Source organism: Ranitomeya variabilis, chromosome 4 (genome assembly GCF_051348905.1).
Source record: "Ranitomeya variabilis isolate aRanVar5 chromosome 4, aRanVar5.hap1, whole genome shotgun sequence".
NCBI lineage: Eukaryota > Metazoa > Chordata > Amphibia > Anura > Dendrobatidae > Ranitomeya > Ranitomeya variabilis.
In genome coordinates, this window is record NC_135235.1 from 666,346,022 (window position 1) to 666,367,860 (window position 21,839).

The window sequence follows — 21,839 nt, forward strand, 5'->3', positions numbered from 1 at the left end:
ATAGGGGCGGGACAGGTCTCATGAATTCTTTGGAACTCTGGGGGAAAAGTTACTCAGGGCGACCATGCACTGCAGGTTCCTCGGGCACAAGATGGATCCACTTGCTCACACAGATACAATTGATCGAGTCCTCATGAACATGAACAGTGTAGTTTAATGTCACAGCACATTCAGTACAATTCAAGTCTCTTAAGCACAGGCTTCATAAACAGCACAGTTACTTCTTAGGCCGGTTTCACACGTCAGTGGCTCCGGTACGTGAGGTGACAGTTTCCTCACGTACCGGAGCCACTGACACATGTAGACACATTGAAATCAATGCATCTGTGCAGATGTCATTGATTTTTTGCGGACCGTGTCTCCGTGTGCCAAACACGGAGACATGTCAGTGTTCGTGGGAGCGCACGGATTACACGGACCCATTAAAGTCAATGGGTCCGTGTAAAACACGTACCGCACACAAACGTTGTCCGTGTGCAGTCCGTGTGCCGTGCAGGAGACAGCGCTACAGTAAGCGCTGTCCCCCCCACATGTGCTGAAGCCGCCATTCATATCTTCTCTGCAGCAGCGTTTGCTGTAGAGAAGATATGATTCTATGAATAATCCTTTTTTTTTTGTTTCTCGTGTTTAACATAAAGATCCATGTCCCCACCCCCCTCCCAACCCCTGTGCGCCCGCCCGCTGTTATTAAAATACTCACCCGCCTCCCTCGCAGTGTCCTGTCCTGGCCGCAGCTTCTCCTGTATGAGGTCACGTGGGGCCACCCATTACAGAAATTAATATGCTGCTCCACCCCTATGGGAGGAGGAGCCACATATTCATGACTGTAATCGGCGGCCCCACGTGACCGCTCATACAGTAGAAGGTGCGGCCAGGACAGGAAGCAGCGCCAGCGAGGGAGCCGGGTGAGTATTTTAATAACAGCGGGCGGGCGCACAGGGGGTGGGAGGGGGGTGGGGACATGGATCTTTATGTTAAACACGAGAAACAAACAAAAAAAGGATTATTCATATCTTCCCTACAGCAAACGCTGCTGCAGAGAAGATATGAATGGCGGCTTCAGCACCACGTGGGGGGGGACAGCGCTTATCTCTAGCGCTGTCTCCTGCACAGTGCGTGTGGTACCCAGTCGGCACACGGGCGGCACACGTGTGCCGCACGTGTGCCACACTGATGTGCCACAGAAACGCACGGGCACACGGACACGGATAATTCCGGTACCGGAATTATCTGGACGTGTGAGACTGGCCTTAGAGGCACATTGACTAACAGTCTCTTTTGATAGCACAGATCAAGACTCTTTACAAAGGCACAGTAGTACACAGCATTCCTTCTAGCACAGTGTAATGGAAGAGGGGGGAAGGTTTGCTGAGGGAGATTATCCCTGTGACACAATTTCTTAAGAGCACCTATCTACCGGCTCTTGATAGATTTTCTCAACTAGGAGTCCAAGTGTTAGCCCAGCTCCACTCTGTAATGAAATCCCTATGGTTCACTTGCCTGCAGGTTTTTGAGACATATCACTGACACACAACACTCATCCCCTGGTTGGCTGCTGCCAGAACAGTAATAGTTTCCCACAATCCCTCTGGGGCTCTGCTAACCACTCCCTGTCTCCTGTGATTGCGTTAACGCATCTAGTTGCTGGATGCTTTTGAAGCACAGCATTTAGCACTACTTCTGCATATATAGAAGATTTCCACTGAGAAGAATCATTATTGTAGAGACCTGAATGCAAAGAAAATAAGGCCTATGTGCCTATGTAATGTCAAAGAATCCCATGCAATAATACAATTACTGGAGATAACAAGGGGAAATGCAGCGCCCCAGAGTCCTGGTCGTTGCAGTACTGTGGCTCCGCCACTAAGGGGAGCCACGGTGCGTTCGATGGCACTGAAGGAGTTCCTCCAATCAGGTATCACAGACACCAATATGTTTCACAGCAGGGCCTCCGGGGGGAGCTAAGGGTGCTATTCATTAGGCCACTCCCCACCATAGTGGGTAAACTGGGGGTCAGGCAGGAAGTTAGAGAGAGAACGCTGACGGGATTGAACGGAGCAACACCCTGTGGCAGGGGGTGTTGTGAAGGGAGAGACTGTAGGGTCTCTGCCAGGGGTGGGATCCTGGCAGAGGCTTGGCATTGAAAGAACGTAACGGGTCCGCGCAGGCTCCTGGAAGCGGCGGGACTCAAGAAAGGACTAGAAGCGAGACAGATTGTGCTGAGTGAGAAACGAGATCAAGCAGAAGGAGAATACCAGCAGGGGTTGTGCTGAAAGAGGCAGCACCTTGCTGAGGCGCAATACCGGTGGCCGGAACGCCGAGGGAGTGGATTAGAATACAGCTTAAAGCCATACTCCAAACAGCGGCAGGGCAGTCGGTCTCAGGCTGGCTGTCTACCACATATCGCCTATGAAGTCTTGGGGGGCAATTGCGGGAGAGGGGCATCTCTAGGGTCCCGGAAGAACTCCAGGCCTACCTGACAAACGGGTGCCATTCCAACCTGAATACAGGGAAGGGGTGGATTACAGAGGAACATCAAATCGAGTTGTGAGGGAACTTAAGAAACAGACACAACCGTTGTGGGGTCACTTTCCGTGAGCACAGCAGGGAAGGACTACAACACATAGCGCTAAGAAGGAAGGCACAGATTTCCACCTGAGAGGAGAACTCTGGAGGTGCCATTGGACCGGCCGGACTTGCGTAGCCTGGTGAACCGTATTCCGGACTGAGGACTCAGAGATCTCCAGTAAAGAGGTAAAGAGACTGCAACCTGGTGTCCTCGTTATTTACCGCGACTTACACCCCACAACTGCACCGCTACATCGCTACCATTACTACCACCTATTGCACCGGACGTCCCCCACTGACGGACAGGGCCACGGACCGGGTCTAGCCACCGTGACAACCCCGAGACTGAGAACTAGAGGCCCGGCTCCGGGTACCCCTCGGCCCTGCGGCGGTGTGGGGGCGCCGCAGACTTGGCGTCACGAACAGGATGTACTTAAGCCTGAAGAATCAGGTCATGTGTGCCTAGAGACTGTGATTTGTTGTACTTGGACTGTACTTTATTACAAAGACTGTGCTGCGCCAGTTGCCGCCAAAATCCGCCGCCATTGCAGCGCTGAGGAGAGCGCAGGAAGAGAAGCGGGGCGTGGAGTGGGCGTAGACGAGCTGGAGAGCGCGAACAGCAATGGCCGCCCAGTCTAAGTATTTTTGTGTCCTGAGGACGTGCCCGTCAACAGCTGAGGTACGCCTCCTGATCTTGGTCGGAGGGTGGAGACCATGGGGACGGGGCCGCCCACGGAAGAGACCGCGGGAAGAAGACGCGGGAAAAGAGCAAAAAATGGCGGCACCAGAAGCACCACGCGGAGCTGAGTCGGCTCAGTCTGAGGCCGCGGCGTCCGAGACCGACTCCGAGGCACCGCTGCTGGGAGGTCTGACCCTTACCGAGTCCCCGATGGGCCGACCTCCGACGCCGTTATCGGAGGGACGTGTGGCTGCGGCTGAGGCCCGCCAGCTGGCCCGCCGACTGAGGGCCGATGCCCGCGCGCTCACCCGGGTAGGCCAACCCACCGAGATCAAGCTGTCTCCCATTGCCCCTTACCCGGGCCCGGCTGAAAGCACCCCACCTGCACCGGGTCTGAAGATCATGCCGGATGCGGAGCACTTACGGCGCCTTATGGCAGAGTGGCGGAGCCGGCCCCAGCCTGCAGAACAAGTGGACTTGGTTGGTGTCCCCGAGATCCCGCCCTCGCACTGGGGTGTTGTGGTGGCCTTCCATCCCCAGCAAGGGAGAGGGGTCATACAGGAGATTGGGGAGCCGATCCAGGTCCGGGTGGACCGAGAAGAGGTGGAACCTTCTGGCAGGCGGTTTGATTGTAACCTGGAGCCGGGGGACGCCGTCACCTATACGAGGTGGAGAAGGAACACCAGTGAGACGGGCTGGTTTGCCCGGGGGGTCCAACGATGTGTCGCCCTCCAGGCTGCTGCTGGGACACCAGAAGAGGATAGTCCCGGAGGAAAAGCAGCGGGACCTGACCCCGCGGAACCGGGGGAAGTTCGACCTCACCGCGCCCCGGAGAGGCGGGTACGCCTACCGACGAGGAGGACCTCCCGAAGAGGGATTCTATCTTTACTGGAGCCAGGACGGCGTCCTGGCTCACCGGACCGATCTGTGGGTCTGGTGAAGCCAGGAAGGAGATCACCTTCCGCTGAACCTCAGTAAGATATTGCTTTCAATGTTGATGAAAATGTAAATAGTTGCTACTTTATTGTTTTAACTGTTCCTGTTGCTGCTAAAACCGCCCAGGGTTAATGGATCCCTCTGTTGACCCGGGATCCCCTTTGTTTGTTTTTCTTTTTCTTGAAGTTTTTGCACCAAGTTACACAAACTGCAGAAATCATGGACTGTGCATGATTCGAACTTTCTTTTGTAAATAGTTTGCACCTTCTTAAAGGTGCTCCCTACTGGTTTTAGCCAAAGACACTTTGCGAAGATATTTGCCCTATTGGTTTGAGCCAAAGACACTTTGTGAAGATACCTTTCCTACCGGTTCTAGTTAAAGACACTTTGCGAAGATACCATACCGGAACCTTTGCGTGGGCTGGTAGGCTGAGAAGACGAGCTACCTCAGAAAGACTTGGTCCCCTCTTAAAGGGGATGTGTGAAATTGAACTTGAGAAAGATACTGTTGCAGAACAGTAATGTGATAATGAAGCTTGAAAAAGAAATGTAACTGTTTTACATGCTAAGTTATATGTGTTGAATTTGTTGAAATGTGAAATCTAAATAATGTTTTGCAGAAAGAAAAGATGCAGAGAGCCCGTAGGGGTAGAGATAGAGATCTGCATAGCTGAAAGTAAGGAAGTAATTATGAAGGTGAGGATAGAAGGTCAACCCTGCGTCCCCATAGAAAGTTACTTTGTTACTAAGGACAGAAAGCGAACCCGTAGGGGTTAGAGAGTGAGTCCTTAAAGGAGCCGAGTAGAGCGGGCTCAGAGTTCTTTAAATGAAAGGAATGTTATGTCTATACTATGTATAGTAGCGAAAGGCAGTAGGCCCTGGCTGAACGGGGCGGTCCTGTAAAAGAAAGGAGAGGCAGTAGGTCTGGTGCCATAGGGACAGGCGGTCCTGCAGGTTCAAAGTAGGAGAATGTGAAGTTACCTTACCCTGTAATGTGATTATAGGAAGGCCTTTGGTAAACTAAGAGTGTGTGTTTCTTAAAGGCAATGTTAATTTATTGTTCCAGAATTTGCACTAAGTAGAATACCCGGTTGGGTAACAGGAGTTATGCATAGCCTGTAATTTATAATGTTGACCATGTTTGTAACGTTAAAAGTGTCCTCACCTCCCATAAAGGGAAGCCTGTTCAAGTATACTTATCGTTTTGCACTCAACAAAATTGTATGTCTTTTTGCTAATCTGTATTGTTGTTTTTCTTCCCAGTCCCGGAGTACTGTGTTTAACCAGGGGGGAGTGCAGCGCCCCAGAGTCCTGGTCGTTGCAGTACTGTGGCTCCGCCACTAAGGGGAGCCACGGTGCGTTCGATGGCACTGAAGGAGTTCCTCCAATCAGGTATCACAGACACCAATATGTTTCACAGCAGGGCCTCCGGGGGGAGCTAAGGGTGCTATTCATTAGGCCACTCCCCACCATAGTGGGTAAACTGGGGGTCAGGCAGGAAGTTAGAGAGAGAACGCTGACGGGATTGAACGGAGCAACACCCTGTGGAAGGGGGTGTTGTGAAGGGAGAGACTGTAGGGTCTCTGCCAGGGGTGGGATCCTGGCAGAGGCTTGGCATTGAAAGAACGTAACGGGTCCGCGCAGGCTCCTGGAAGCGGCGGGACTCAAGAAAGGACTAGAAGCGAGACAGATTGTGCTGAGTGAGAAACGAGATCAAGCAGAAGGAGAATACCAGCAGGGGTTGTGCTGAAAGAGGCAGCACCTTGCTGAGGCGCAATACCGGTGGCCGGAACGCCGAGGGAGTGGATTAGAATACAGCTTCAAGCCATACTCCAAACAGCGGCAGGGCAGTCGGTCTCAGGCTGGCTGTCTACCACATATCGCCTATGAAGTCTTGGGGGGCAATTGCGGGAGAGGGGCATCTCTAGGGTCCCGGAAGAACTCCAGGCCTACCTGACAAACGGGTGCCATTCCAACCTGAATACAGGGAAGGGGTGGATTACAGAGGAACATCAAATCGAGTTGTGAGGGAACTTAAGAAACAGACACAACCGTTGTGGGGTCACTTTCCGTGAGCACAGCAGGGAAGGACTACAACACATAGCGCTAAGAAGGAAGGCACAGATTTCCACCTGAGAGGAGAACTCTGGAGGTGCCATTGGACCGGCCGGACTTGCGTAGCCTGGTGAACCGTATTCCGGACTGAGGACTCAGAGATCTCCAGTAAAGAGGTAAAGAGACTGCAACCTGGTGTCCTCGTTATTTACCGCGACTTACACCCCACAACTGCACCGCTACATCGCTACCATTACTACCACCTATTGCACCGGACGTCCCCCACTGACGGACAGGGCCACGGACCGGGTCTAGCCACCGTGACAACCCCGAGACTGAGAACTAGAGGCCCGGCTCCGGGTACCCCTCGGCCCTGCGGCGGTGTGGGGGCGCCGCAGAAACATATGCAGAGATATAATTTGTAGATTTTCTTTTCTCTTGTATCATACAGACTGGAACATTAGTTGAATTGATGACCAAGTCATCTCCTCCATGTTCCCAATCACTGGCTATGATGGCCATTGCTTTGGCAACGAATTTGCCATAAGTATCACAAGTTTGTTGGGACTGACAACGAAATACAGAGACTGGAGGACTCAATCAGTGGTGGCACAGGAGTAGTGTGGAATCATTAATGTTTTACTATTTTTACTACATTCTATTTTTTTTCCTGACATCTACTAATAAAACCCATATATTTTAGGCCAGACAGCAAACGGAGAAAAACAAAAACAGTCATGCTAGAATGCAAGAGTGCTAATGCAGAGAGAAAAATTGTGTCCCCATATTGTATCAAGATCGCTATTCGCGCATGTGCTCCAGATAATGTCAGGATGTCTATAAGGGTGTCCCATACTGGTGCATGCACAGTACGAGTCCATCGATGCTGAGCGCATGCCTCCTCTCTCACCGCACCAGTCAGTTGCCCGGAGGAAGCGCCCACGTGGCGTAGCAAAGGAGAAGATATTGAGCAGTTTACAAATAACAAGCCACAGCGGAAACCAACAAATGTCACAGCAGGTGCGATAGTAACACCTATAGGGGAAACATATAATGCAAGAGATTCATATAAGTTCCTGCAGATATTTAATAACTTATTAAGAGCTAAAATAGATGTAATCAGAATCAATATATATAGTTACAATCTGTCTGCAAAAGCCCCAAAATAGGCAGATTAGTATAATGTAATTACATATATCAGTCAGTGCAATATTGGAGGAACGAGTGTGTGGAATAAAAACTGGGGCTCACAGAACAGTAGATATCCATCACCTGTGGTATACATAACAAAGTATATATTTGTGGTATGTCTGTTATTGTAGAATAAAGCTGCATTATCAATTCTACCACACATAGGACTCTAAAAAAAATTAAAATCCCAAATTGCAGGTTTTTGTTCAAAGCGATCAAACAAATGTAATGTGCCCAAAAATGGTACCAATAACAACAACGTCATCGTCCCGCAAAAAAATAAAGCCTCATATAACTGTTTGCCAAAATATGAAAAAAATTATAGCTTGCAAAATATGGCAATGCAAAAACTAGTATTTGCAAAAAGAAAAAATGTCTTTTAGTGTGTGACAGCAGCCAAACATAAAAGCCCAATATGAATCTGGTATCACTGTAATCCCACTGACCCAAGGAATAAAGTTGCCTAATCACTTATACCACACGAGGAACGGCGTAAAAAATAAATGAAACCAATTCTATACCTGCTGTTGATTTGTTCATTCTGCCTCCCAAAGATCGCTCACAGTAAGGTTCAGCTCACATTAATCCTGCGCTCTACACTGAGCACTTACACTGGGGTTTCCGTGAAAATCTCTGAAATACGTGATTCAGATGGAATCTGTGGCGGAAGATTCCCTTTAATAAGGCAGATGGAGGCACTGTGAATGCCGTCTGACCTGTTATCCGGCGGTGTCCATCTTTTTAGGATTGCATAAAAGTACAGTTGGCCACAGTTTTGTGTACTTCTGAAAAAGAAGGATACCGCTGAACAGAGGCTAGATGGAGTGCAGAATAAGTCTGCTGCCTCATAATAATAATAATAATAATAATAATATTAATAATCTTTATTTATATAGCGCCAACATATTCCGCAGCGCTTTACAGTTTAACAGTTTCAAACACAACAGTCATAGGTAACAATGTTAACAATACAGTAATAAAGCAGAATAAAATAAATATGACGACCCTGCTCGTGAGAGCTTACAATCTACAATAAGGTGGGGAGATACAAAGTACAGGTGTGTATTTACAATGATGTATTTACAATGATGGTCCGGCCATCTTCAGGGAGTGGGGGTAGATGGAGATAGCGAATGGGCTACACACACACAAACATAAAATGAGTTTGATTAGGGAACGTGATAGGCCACTCTGAACAAATGTGTTTTGAGCAAGCGCCTAAAACTCTGCAAGTTGTGGATGGTTCTAATATCTTGGGGTAGAGCATTCCAGAGGATTGGTGCAGCACGGGAGAAGTCTTGGAGTCGGGAGTGTGAGGTACGGATTAGTGCAGAGGTTAGTCGAAAGTCGTTTGCAGAGCGCAGCGGTCGGCTAGGCCGATAGAGAGAAATGAGGGAGGAGATGTAAGGCGGTGCTGCACTGTGGAGAGCTTTGTGGGTGAGAACAAGTACTTTGAATTGTATCCTGAAATGAATGGGCAGCCAGTGTAATGACTGGCGAAGAGCTGACACGTCCGAGCAACGATTAGCCAGATGGACGACCCTGGCTGCTGCATTAAGGATAGACTGGAGAGGGGAAAGTCGCGTGAGGGGGAGGCCAATTAATAGAGCGTTACAGTAGTCCAGACGGGAGTGGATTAGGGCGACAGTGAGAGTTTTTGTTGTCTCCATGGTGAGAAATGGGCGGATTCTAGAGATGTTCTTTAGGTGTAAGCGGCACGAGCGGGCAAGAGATTGTATGTGGGAGGTGAAGGAGAGATCGGAGTCAAACATAACACCCAGACAGCGTGCCTGCTGCCGGGGTGTTATTATGGTGCCACCCACGGAAAGGGAAATGCCAGATTTAGGGAGGTTAGTAGAAGGCGGGAGCAGAAGAAGTTCAGTTTTGGAGAGGTTGAGTTTCAGATAGAGAGCGGACATTATGTCAGAGACTGTGGACAGACAGTCAGTGGCGTTCTGTAGTACAGCGGGGGTAAGGTCAGGGGATGACGTGTATAGTTGTGTGTAATCAGCATAATGATGGTACTGAAAGCCAAATCTGCTGATGGTCTGTCCAATTGGGGCCGTGTAGAGGGAGAAGAGAAGGGGGCCAAGGACTGAGCCCTGAGGTACCCCGAGAGTGAGAGGAAGAGGAGATGAAGTGGAGCCGGAGAACAGAACACTGAAGGAGCATTCAGAAAGATAGGAGGAGAACCAGGAGAGAGCAGTGTCCTTGATGCCTAGTGACTGGAGCCTAGAGAGTAGGAGAGGGTGGTCAACAGTGTCGAAAGCTGCAGAAAGATCGAGGAGAATGAGCAGCGAGTGGTCACCGTTACATTTTGCTGTTAGAAGGTCATTGGTCACCTTGAGTGCAGTTTCTGTCGAATGTAGGGGGCGGAACCCGGACTGTGAAGGGTCTAGGAGGGAATGAGTGGAGAGGTAACGGGTAAGACGGGAGTAGACTAGGCGCTCCAGGAGTTTTGAGATGAAGGGGAGATTGGAGACCGGTCTGTAGTTGTTTGTGCATGATGGGTCAAGGGTGGTTTTTTTTAGTAAAGTGTAGTAGTGTTTGAAGGAGGAGGGAAAAATGCCAGAGGAAAGGGAGAGATTAAAAATTGTAGTTAGGTGAGTTGTGACGACTGGAGAGAGAGACTGGAGGAGGTGTGAGGGAATGGGGTCGGTGGTGCATGTAGTCGGACGAGAAGAGGAGAGGAGCTTGGAGACTTCTTCTTCTGTGATGGGGTCGAAAGTGGAGAGTGAGCCAGGGGAGATGCAGGGAGGAATGGGAGTCATTGCACTTGGTGTCTGGGAGCGGATTTCCTGATGGATATTGTCTATTTTCTCTATAAAGTGGGAGGCCAGGTCATCAGCACAAATGTCTGTGATAGGGTCTTGTGCTTTTGGCCTGAGGAGGGAGTGGAAGGTGTTAAAAAGTTTCTTGGGGTTGTTGGATAGTGAGGAGATCAGAGTGGTGAAGTAGGTCTGTTTGGCGAGGTGAAGGGCAGAGTTATAGGTCCTTAATATAAATTTGAAGTGGATGAAGTCTTCTGGTGTGCGTGTTTTCCTCCATAAGCGTTCAGCACTTCTAGAGCATCGCTGGAGAAATCGGGTTTGCGATGTGAGCCAGGGCTGTTTCACTCTGTGTTTGGAGGTTCTGAGGGTGAGGGGAGCTACTTGGTCAAGGGTGCTTCTAAGAGTCTCATTGTAGTGATGTACCGCGAGATCAGGACAGGAAATAGAAGAGATTGGGGACAATGATGAGTGTAAGGAGTCTGAAAGTGTATGAGGGTTAATGGCTTGTAGATTTCTGAATGTGTGGTAGGTAGGAGAGTGCTGGGGTGGGCGAGGAATTGAGAGTGTGAAGGAGAGAATGTTGTGGTCAGAGAGGGGAAGTGGTGAGTTATCTAGGTAAGAGATTGAACAGAGCCGGACAAAGACCAGGTCCAGGGTGTTACCGTCTTTGTGTGTTTGAGAGGTTGAGAGCTGTGAGAGGCCTAGAGAAGTGGTTAGTGATAGAAGCTGGGACGCAGATGTGGAAGTGGGGCTGTTAATGGGAATGTTGAAGTCTCACAGGATAAGGGTTGGTAGTTCTGAGGACATGAAGTGCGGCAGCCAGGCTGAGAAGTGGTCCAGGAAGTGGGTGGGTGAGCCTGGGGGCAGGTATATGACCGCTACTCTGAGGGAGAGGGGACGGAAGAGCCTGATGGTGTGGACCTCAAAAGAAGGGAATGAGAGTGATGGAACTGGGGGTATAACCTGGAATGTGCATTGGGGGGACAAGAGTATGCTGACTCCACCACCAGGTCTGTTTGTGGGTCTTGGGGAATGGGAGAATTGTAAGCACCATGGGAGATGGCAGCAGGGGAGACAGTGTCAGAGTCCTGGATCCAGGTTTCAGTGAGGGCCAACAGATTCAGAGAGTTGTTCAGAAAGTAGTTGTGCAGGAAAGGAAGCTTGTTACATACAGACCTTGGATTCCAAAGGGCACAATTGAAAGGGAGAGATGAGGGAGTGCAAGTAATATTAATAAGGTTAGTATGGTTTTGATATGAGGGAGGGTAGCGGTTGAGGTTGGGGGATGGGGGACCGGGGTTAGGGGATATGTCCCCTGAAATCAGTAGGAGTAACAAGATAAAAAGCAAGTAGTTTTTGGAAGTGTAAGAAGTTGTCTTGTGCAGTGTGTTTGGGTAAGATGGGCTGAGGTTTTTCAGGAAGGTGAGAAGTGCATGGGAGCTGTACATGGGAGATGGAAGCAGTGAGGAGCTGATGTGTATGAGTCGTGGTGGAGGGGGGATTGGGCGGTGAATGTGGATTGTAAGGGAACAGCAGGATAGGAATAATGCACATGGATAAAAGGGAGAGCAGAGTGTGGGTTACCTGACTCCTGCCCTGTCTAACTGCCATGAAATAACTGCTGTTTCACGACGCTTATCTTCCGTGACGCTTTGCTTCTGGGACGCTTGTGTGCACCCCCCCACTTGCGTGCACCCCTAAGGATGGTTCTACATTTATAGTCCAATGCTGAGTCAGAAGAGATGGATTGTGGGACCAGGGTGGGGATAATTTGGTAGCTGGGGCCAGCACACCAGGGGGTGATTAAATGATCAAACACATTGTGGCTGGCAACATCTATATGCTATAAACACCTTCAGTAAGATAATATCTAGAGTGACCACAGTCATGGATATATATCAAACAGTGAGTAAAATGTACAATGCAACAAATGAATTATACCAATCATTAAGCAGGCACATTAAAATATGTTGCTAGATGCTAGAGTGGCAGATGACAGACAGCAAGCAGAGGGAGGTTATACTGCAGCGCCCCAGAGTCCTGGTCGTTGCAGTACTGTGGCTCCGCCACTATGGGGAGCTATGGTGCGTCCGATGGCACTGAAGGAGTTCATCTGATCAGGTATCACAGACACCAATACATTTCACAGCCGGGCCTTCGGGGGGAGCTAAGGGTGCTATTCATTAGGCCACTCCCCACCATAGTGGGTAAACTGGGGGTCAGGCAGGAAGTTAGATCAGAAAGCTGACTGGGTTGGAACCAGGCAACACCTTGTGGCAGAGGGTGTTGTAGGGGAAGATACAGTAGGGTCTCTGTCAGGGGTGGGATCCTGACAGAGGCTTGGCAACGAGAACGAACGTAACAGGACCGTGCCTGCTCCGGGTAGCGGCGGTGCCCAAGAAAGGATTAGAAGAGAGATAGATTGTGCTGAGTGAGAAACGGGATCACGCAAAGGAGAAATACCAGTAGGAGTCGTGCTGTAAGATCGAAGCAACATCCTACTGAGGCGCACTACCGGTGGCCGGAACGCCGAGGGAGTAGAATAACATTCAGCTTCAAGCAATACTCCAAACAGCGGCAGGACAGTCAGTCTCAGGCGGGCTGTCTAACTCAAATCACCTATGAAGTCTTGGGAGGCAATTGTGGGAGAGGGGCGTCTCTAGGGTCCCAGAAGAACTCCAGGCCTACCCGTCAAACGGGTGCCGTTCCTACCCGAATCTCAGGGAGGGACGGAGGATTAGCAGAACATCATCTAGTCGAGTTGTGAGGGAACTTAAGAAACAGACACAACAGTTGTGGGGTACTTTCCGTAAGCGCAGCAGGGAAGGACTACAACACATAGCGCTAGGGGGAAGGCACAGATTTCCTCCTGTGAAGAGAACTCTGGAAGTGTCATTGGACCGGCCGGACTTGCGCAGCCTGGTGAGCCGTATTCTGGACTGAGGACTCAGAGATCTTCAGTAAAGAGGTAAAGAGACTGCAACCTGGTGTCCTCGTTATTTACCGCGACCTGCACCCCACAACTGCACCGTTACAACACCACTTATTGTACTGGACGTCCCCCACTGACAGACAGGGCCACGGACCGGGTCTAGCCACCGTGACAACCCCAGAACTGGACAGAGACTCTCAGAGGCCCGGCTCCGGGTGCCCCTCGGCCCTGCGGCGGTGTGGGGGCGCTCCAACTTGGCGTCACGAACAGGATCTACTTAAGCCTGAAGAATCAGGTCATGTGTGCCTTGGAACTGTGATTTGTTGTGCTTGGACTGTACTTTATTGAGAGACTGTGTATTGCCATTGACCCAGAGAAGTTCCCGCCAAAAGCCGCCGCCATTGCTACGCCAGAGAAGAAGGAGGGCGTGCCATGGGAGGAGACTACCAGAGTGGCGCGAGAAATGGCTACCGCCCCCTGCGCTTCTGGCTGCAAAGTGAGGACCTGCCTTCAAGCAGAGGACGACCCCCTGATTTGCAACGGCGGGAAGCAGGAGATGGAGAAGTTCGGCCCCGGAGAAATGGCGGAGTCCGATGCATGCATTGCCACCGATCAGCAGATCATGATGAAGAACAGCGAGTGCCAGAACGGGGAAGGAGCAGTCCCGGTTTACCCTCGTCTATCGGAGGCAGACTTGTGTCCCCTGCAGCCGGAGGATCCGAGGCCCTTGGAACAGATAGCGGAGCTGAGTCCACCAACCCCGACCCCAGGGCCAGAGGAGGAGGAGCCGCGGTCCGAGCTGCAACCGACTCCAGCGTTCTTGTCAGCGGACCGGATCGACATCGGTGGAATCACATCAGGTGCGGGTACGGAAGACACCCCTGCCTCCACGTTCGATACTGCTCCCGTGACCGATCCTCCCCGCAACAGTAATCCTTCGTTCACAATTGAGCGAGTGGTCCTCGGCCCCAGTGCAATGGGGAAGTTATTACCGCCACTACCAACCAAGTGGGGGGAGCCCATAGATGTGGGCCCGGACGGAGTGATATTCCGGTGGGACACCCCCTGGGTTGAGCAGGATGGGGTTCCGGTGGATGGTCTCACCATCGCAATACTTACCTGGGACCAGTACAATCAATGCGTGCTCCAGCACTGGAAACAGCGAGGTGAAGTTGAACAACGGGAGACGCAACGCAAGAAGTTTGTACATGGTGGGAAGGACGTGGTAAGGCGGGGAACTGTGTCGGCCTTCCACCCCAGGAAAGGATGGGGCTCTATACAGGAACCGGGTCTATCGACTGGCGTCTTTGTTGCTAGTTACGACGTGGAAACTCCCTGCTGTGATCGGGATGGCGAACCATTACGGGAAGGGGATCAGGTGACGTACACCCGTCACCAGAACGCACAAGGATGGTGTGCCCGGAATGTTCAGCGATGTGAGCCTGAGAGAGTGTCACCTGTGGCCCCAATTATGGTTGATCCAGGTTTGCCAGATCTCGTTACTGTCACCACTGTGCGCTTTGTAGTAGCTCCCGAACTCGCCAGCAGGGTCAGTCTTCAAGTTCAGACACCGGGTGACCTGGTGGTCCCTGCGGGGCCTGCCGCTGGTATCCGTGCCACAGTAGTCGGGGGCCCGGAGCCAAGGCCACCCGAGTAAGGATAAACCTCGGAAACCTGAAAAATGTAAATAGTTCTCTCTTTGTTTACTGTTTGCTGCTAAACCCGTTCAGGGTTAACTTTTTAAAGGGATCCCTTTGTTGACCCGGGATCCCTATTGTTTGTTTTTGGTTGTTTTTCTAAAGTTTTTGCACAAGTTTTTAGTTGAAAAGAACTGCTGTAATCATGAACAGTGCATGATGCAAACTTTTTGTATATAGTTAGCACCTTATTAAAGGTGCTCCCTACTGGTTTTACTTAAAGAAGAACTCTTTGTGAAGATACCACACTGGAACCTCTGCTGAGTAAGGACTGGTAGCTTGAGAAGAAATGCTACCTCATAGAGACTTGGTCCCTTCTTAAAGGGGATGTTCAATTGTTGCACTTAAACGGTGATATTGCTTTAAGACAGGTAGCAATAATGTTTGATGAAAGAAAGTGATGATAATGTGTATATGAGAAAGTTATATGTATCCAACCAGTTAATTGTGAAGAAATGATGATGTTTCTCGAAAGAAGGGGGAATGATTGATAATGTTGATAGAAAGTGGGGATAGAAGGTAAACCCTGAGTCCTCCATAGAAAGTTAGTTTATTGTAAAGAAAGAGTTAATAATGTGTTACAGAGGACAGAAAGTGAACCCGTAGGGGTTATGAAGTGAGTCCTCCTAGGAGCCATACGTAAATGGCTCAGTGCTTCTAAAACTGAAAGTAATGTTATGATCTATACTGTGTATAGAAGTTGAAAAGGCGGTAGGCCCTGGCTGAACGGGGCGGTCCTGTAACAGAAAGGAGAGGCAGTAGGTCTGGTGCCGATAGGACAGGCGGTCCTGCAGATTTAAAGAAGGAGAATGAAAAAGTTAAATTACCTTATAATGTGATTATAGGAAGGTCTTTAGTGGATACAGAGTGTATGTCCTTAAAGGCAACGTTAAAGTATTGTTCAGCAATTTTTGCACTTAGTAGAATACCCGGTTGGGTAAGAAGAGTTATTTATAGCATGTTGCTATGTTATCTAACCATGTTTGTAACGTTCAAGTGTCCTTACCTCCCATAAAGGGAAGCCTGTTCAAGTATACTTATTGTTATTGCACTCAACAAAATTGTATGTCTTTTTGCTAAACTTGTATTGTTGTTTTCTTCCCAGTCCCGGAGTACTGTGTTTAACCAGGGGGGAGTGCAGCGCCCCAGAGTCCTGGTCGTTGCAGTACTGTGGCTCCGCCACTATGGGGAGCTATGGTGCGTCCGATGGCACTGAAGGAGTTCATCTGATCAGGTATCACAGACACCAATACATTTCACAGCCGGGCCTTCGGGGGGAGCTAAGGGTGCTATTCATTAGGCCACTCCCCACCATAGTGGGTAAACTGGGGGTCAGGCAGGAAGTTAGATCAGAAAGCTGACTGGGCTGGAACCAGGCAACACCTTGTGGCAGAGGGTGTTGTAGGGGAAGATACAGTAGGGTCTCTGTCAGGGGTGGGATCCTGACAGAGGCTTGGCAACGAGAATGAACGTAACGGGACCGTGCCTGCTCCGGGTAGCGGCGGTGCCCAAGAAAGGATTAGAAGAGAGATAGATTGTGCTGAGTGAGAAACGGGATCACGCAAAGGAGAAATACCAGTAGGAGTCGTGCTGTAAGATCGAAGCAACATCCTACTGAGGCGCACTACTGGTGGCCGGAACGCCGAGGGAGTAGAATAACATTCAGCTTCAAGCAATACTCCAAACAGCGGCAGGACAGTCAGTCTCAGGCGGGCTGTCTAACTCAAATCACCTATGAAGTCTTGGGAGGCAATTGTGGGAGAGGGGCGTCTCTAGGGTCCCGGAAGAACTCCAGGCCTACCCGTCAAACGGGTGCCGTTCCTACCCGAATCTCAGGGAGGGACGGAGGATTAGCAGAACATCATCTAGTCGAGTTGTGAGGGAACTTAAGAAACAGACACAACAGTTGTGGGGTACTTTCCGTAAGCGCAGCAGGGAAGGACTACAACACATAGCGCTAGGGGGAAGGCACAGATTTCCTCCTGTGAAGAGAACTCTGGAAGTGTCATTGGACCGGCCGGACTTGCGCAGCCTGGTGAGCCGTATTCTGGACTGAGGACTCAGAGATCTTCAGTAAAGAGGTAAAGAGACTGCAACCTGGTGTCCTCGTTATTTACCGCGACCTGCACCCCACAACTGCACCGTTACAACACCACTTATTGTACTGGACGTCCCCCACTGACAGACAGGGCCACGGACCGGGTCTAGCCACCGTGACAACCCCAGAACTGGACAGAGACTCTCAGAGGCCCGGCTCCGGGTGCCCCTCGGCCCTGCGGCGGTGTGGGGGCGCTCCAATACCATTAAAGTCTATTGCAGCAGATGAGATGGATGAGACGGCAAGCAGAGGTGGGAAGTTATACCATTAAAGTCTATTGCAGCAGATGAGATGGATGAGACAGCAAGCAGAGGTGGATTCATTGTGAATAGATCCCTCGGGGGTTTCATCTGAATCACGTCACTCAGAGATTTCGACGGAAACCCCAAAGTAAGTGCTCAGTGTAAAGCGCCGGATAAATATGATCCCAAATGTTATGCAAAATGTTCCTAACAATAGCTTCAACTCAATCCATGAAAAAAGCAAGTCCCCACTCAAGTCTGTCATCTGCTAACGGAAATATAGGGGGCACAAAAGCCTGGAAAAGTTAAATGGCTCCTCACCCTGCAAAAGAAATGTAGCAAATTCTGCGCTTCCAAATCCAAATGCCCCCCTCCATTTTGAGCCACAGTGTGCCTAAACCACATATAGCGTCCACATGTTTGTGGCATTTCTATAGCGATGACAGCCCGCCTAATTTTCGGGTGTGTCTCCAGAAGTATGAGCTGGGCATAACGTACTGGTCACTACAAAGGCAAAGGCAGTTTGCAATTTTCACTCAGCAACATCCACTGCTGTCAAAGTTGTATAATTTCCAAAATGGGGTCACTTAAGGGATGGATTCTGCTCTTCTAGCAATTAGGAGCTCAGTATATGAAGTCCGCAAACTATTCTAGGAAAATCTGAGCTCTAGGAGGCAAATAGCGCTCCTTCCCTTCCGACAGTCAAAAAGTAGATGAACAGCGCTCCAACGAGGTGTATAAGTATCAAAAAAGAGGTATTTATTCACCCATAAAAAGCAACGTTTCGACCATAATTTGGTCTTTTTCCCTTACGAGTCTCGCCATGTGGCTAAGAAGTACTGTACAGTACTATACAGCCACATTTGGAGTATTGCCACATTCAGTAGAAATTGCGGGACAAATTATGGTACCATTTTTACCCTCTCCTTGTGTGAAAATGTAAAAATTACTTTTTCTTCCCTGCACAATGGTATAAAATTATGTGACACACCCGTGGTGTCAATATGATCACTGCACCCCTAGATGAATTTATTAAGAGGTGTAGATTGTAAAATGAGGTCACTTATGGGGGTTCTGTTGTGCAGGCACCTCATGGGATCTCCTAGTGGGTCATGGCAACCTCAAATCACAACAATAAAATCTGCACTTTAATATGGCGCGCCTTCCCTTCTGAGCTTTGCACTGTGCCTGAAAAGTATTTCCCGATTACATATAGTGTATTGGTGCACTCAGGAAAAAATGGACCTCAGTTTGTTGTAAAAAAATTCTCCTATTAGCCCTTAGAGAAATTAAAAAATAGGGCTAAAACAACATTTTAGTGGTAAAAATGTAATTTATTCTTTTTTCACCACTCAATAGTAAACAAATCCTGTGAGGCACATGTGGGTTCAATATGATCACTGCACAACTAGATGAAGTCATTGGGGGTGCAGTTTGTAAAATGACTTCACATATAGGGGGTTTCTGTTGTTCTGGCACCTCAGGGGCTCTGCCAATGTGACATGGTATCCTCAAACCATTGCAGTCAAATCTGAACTCCAATATGGTGCTTCTTCCCTTCTGAGCTTTGCACTGTGCCTCAAAAGTAGTTTTCCCCCACATATGGAATATTGGCATACTCAGGAGAAATTGCATGGTGCAATTTCTCCTGTCACGCTTATGAAAATCGAAAATGTGGGGCTATAAAACTTTTCTGTGGGGAAAATTATTTATTTTCACGGCTCAACGTTATAAACGTCTGTGAAGCACTTGGGGGTTCAATGCGCTCACCACACATCTAATTACAATCCTTGAGGGGTCTAGTTTCCAAAATGGTGTCACTTGTGGGGAATTTTCGCTGTTTATGCGCATCAGGGGCTCTCCAAACACGACATGGTGTTCACTAATTATTCTAGCAAATTTCCCCCCACACGTGAGGTATCTGTGTACTCAGTAGAAATTGCACAACAAATTTTGGGATCCATTTTTCTTGTTACGCTTGCGAAAATTAAAAATTTGAGTCTAAAGTAACATTTCTGTGAAAAAAAAGTTAAAATGTTAATTTTTTTTGCACATTCCAAAAATTCCTGTGAAACACCTAAAGGGTTAAAAGCACCATGATGGGAGGAATTTTTAGAATGATCTCACTTTTGGATATTTTCTGTCATATAGACTCCTCAAAGTCACTAGAAATGTAATGTGGTCCCTAAAAAAGTGGTTTTGTAAATTTAGATGGAAAAAAAGGAGAATTCGTTAGTCAACTTTTAACCCTTATAACTTCCTAACAAAACAAATGTTTCAAACATTGTGCTGATGTAAAGTAGACATGTGAGAAATGTTATTAACTATTTGTGTGACAAATCTCTCTGATTTAAGAGCATAAGAATTCAAAGTTTGAAAATTGCTAAATTTTCTTAGTGTTTTTTTTTTAACAAATAAATGCATAAAGTCATATAGAATAAATGTTACCACTATCATGAAGTACAATATGTCATGGAAAAATAATCTCAGAATCACTGGGATCCATTGAAGTGTTCCAGAGTAATTACCTCATAAAGTGTCAGTGGTCAGAATTGTAAAATTTGGCCTAGTCATTAACATGCAAACCACCTTGGGAGGTAAAGGGGGATAATGTTTTTTTTTTTTTTTTTTAATAAATATTATCATTTGTTTTTAATGAAGTAAAATATGAAAAATAATGTTAAACGTTTTGGTATTTCCTCTTTTATACAGTAGGGGGGCAACTGCTGAAATTTGCCATGAAAACCTAGCGTACAACTACCTCATATTACGACTGCAGTAAATGTGGGCAGGGGGCTGCACATCATTTCTCTCCTCCCTTTCTGGGTGTTCGTAAAAATATAAAAAAGGATGAAGCTGAGGATCACAGTGAGGAGCCATTTTGGTGGTGACTGAAAGTGATACTGACAAGTACAATGTCACGGAAGACAGCAGGCAGCACTGGGGTTAGACATGTGGAGTGTATCACGTGAGCTATTAGATTCACTTTGAGTAACTCATGCTGAGATTAGATACAGGGCTAAGTGCATTATGCTATAGAGAGGCATATAGGTAGTTATTTATACTATATGGAGGCCTATAGGGAGTGCATTATATGGTATAGAGGCCTATGGGGATGCATTATATTTATAAAAACTTAATTCCAGCTCACCCAGTTGCTGTATGCTCATTCACCTGGGGCTCAGACACCGTCCTCGCCCTGGCCTAACATCAAGGATAATAGAAGAAATTGGAGTCTGGCTCCACAAGACTGGATTTTCCTTTTCTTTTTATTTTTCAAAAGAAAATATAGTGCAAACAAAAGAAAAATTTTCATGGTCGACTATGCCTTATACTGTATGAGGCATATGGGGACTGCATTATACTATATAGATTCCTATGGGGAGTACATTATGCTATATGGAGGCCTATGGGCAGTGCATTATATGGCATAGAGGCCTACACGCATGCATTATACTGTATGGAGGCCTATGGGAAGTGCATTATACTATATGGAGGCCTATGTGCAGTGCATTATACTATATGAAGCCCTAAAGGGAGTGCATTATACTATATATAGCCCTGTGGGGAGTGCATTATACTATTATACTATATGTAGCCCTATGGGTAGTGCATTATACTGTGTGGAGGACTATGGGAAGCATTATACCATATTGAGCATTTAATATTTTTAGTCACAGCAAAGTCATCTGCTGAGGTTCTCCTACATCCACTATTAGGGTGTGTTGCCGTAGTTGTAATCAGGGTTACCTGGTAAGGGGCCCACTCAGAAGTTTTGTAAACCCCCCTTCCCTGAACCAAATCCCTCCTGGTGACACCACTTCCTCCACTTCTATGGGAGCAGTCGTGTAGTGTGTGACCCTGCTCCGTCAACTATATCACTGCTCTCATAAAAGTGGATAGAGGTGTCACACATTACACCACTGCTCCCCTTAGAAATGTGCAACCCTACTCTGTCCAATTTTATGGGAGCAGGGGGTAATAGCATATATAATAAAATAAACATCGTGTAGAGATATAATTTCACAAGACCCCAACATATAATAACTTGCACACTTTAGTACCTAATAAACAAATGAAGAAACAGACGTGGGGTCTCCCCATCCCCCTATTTTTGGAAACCAAGGAAGATATAGCAGACATCTGTGGGCTTTGTATGATTAGGCTGGGAAGGTCCCTGGTTATTGAGCCCTTTCCAGTCTAAAAATACCAGCTCGCAGCTTCCCCAGAATTGACACATAACATTAGATAGGACAATTCTGGCGCTTTGCCTAGATCTTCCTGATTGTCCTGGTGCGTTGACAATCGATGTAATGGTAGTTGGTAGGGTTGAGCGAAACGGGTCGGCCATTTTCAGAAGTCGCCGACTTTTGGCAAAGTCGGGTTTCATGAAACCCGACCCGACCCCTGTGTGGGGTCGGCCATGAGGTCGGCGATCTTCTGAATCTGGTATCGGAATTCCGATACCGAGTTCTGATATGTTTGCGATATCGGGAATCGGTATCGGAATCCATATTTAAGTGTAAAATAAAGAATCAAAATAAAAAATATTGATATACTCACCCTCGGACGGGCCCTGGTACTAACCGGCAGGCTTCCTTCCTAAGAATGAGCGCGTGAATGACCTGCGGTGACGTCGCGGCTTGTGATTGGTCGCGAGCGGTCACATG

At 48.3% G+C, this 21,839-nt stretch overlaps 1 protein-coding gene across 1 annotated transcript in view; it reads right to left on the reverse strand.

Moving 5' to 3' along the window:
• Positions 1-21,839, reverse strand: part of LOC143766248 (uncharacterized) — a 48,947-nt gene that overhangs the window by 17,189 nt on the left and 9,919 nt on the right. The gene's annotated exons all lie outside the window — the stretch shown is intronic.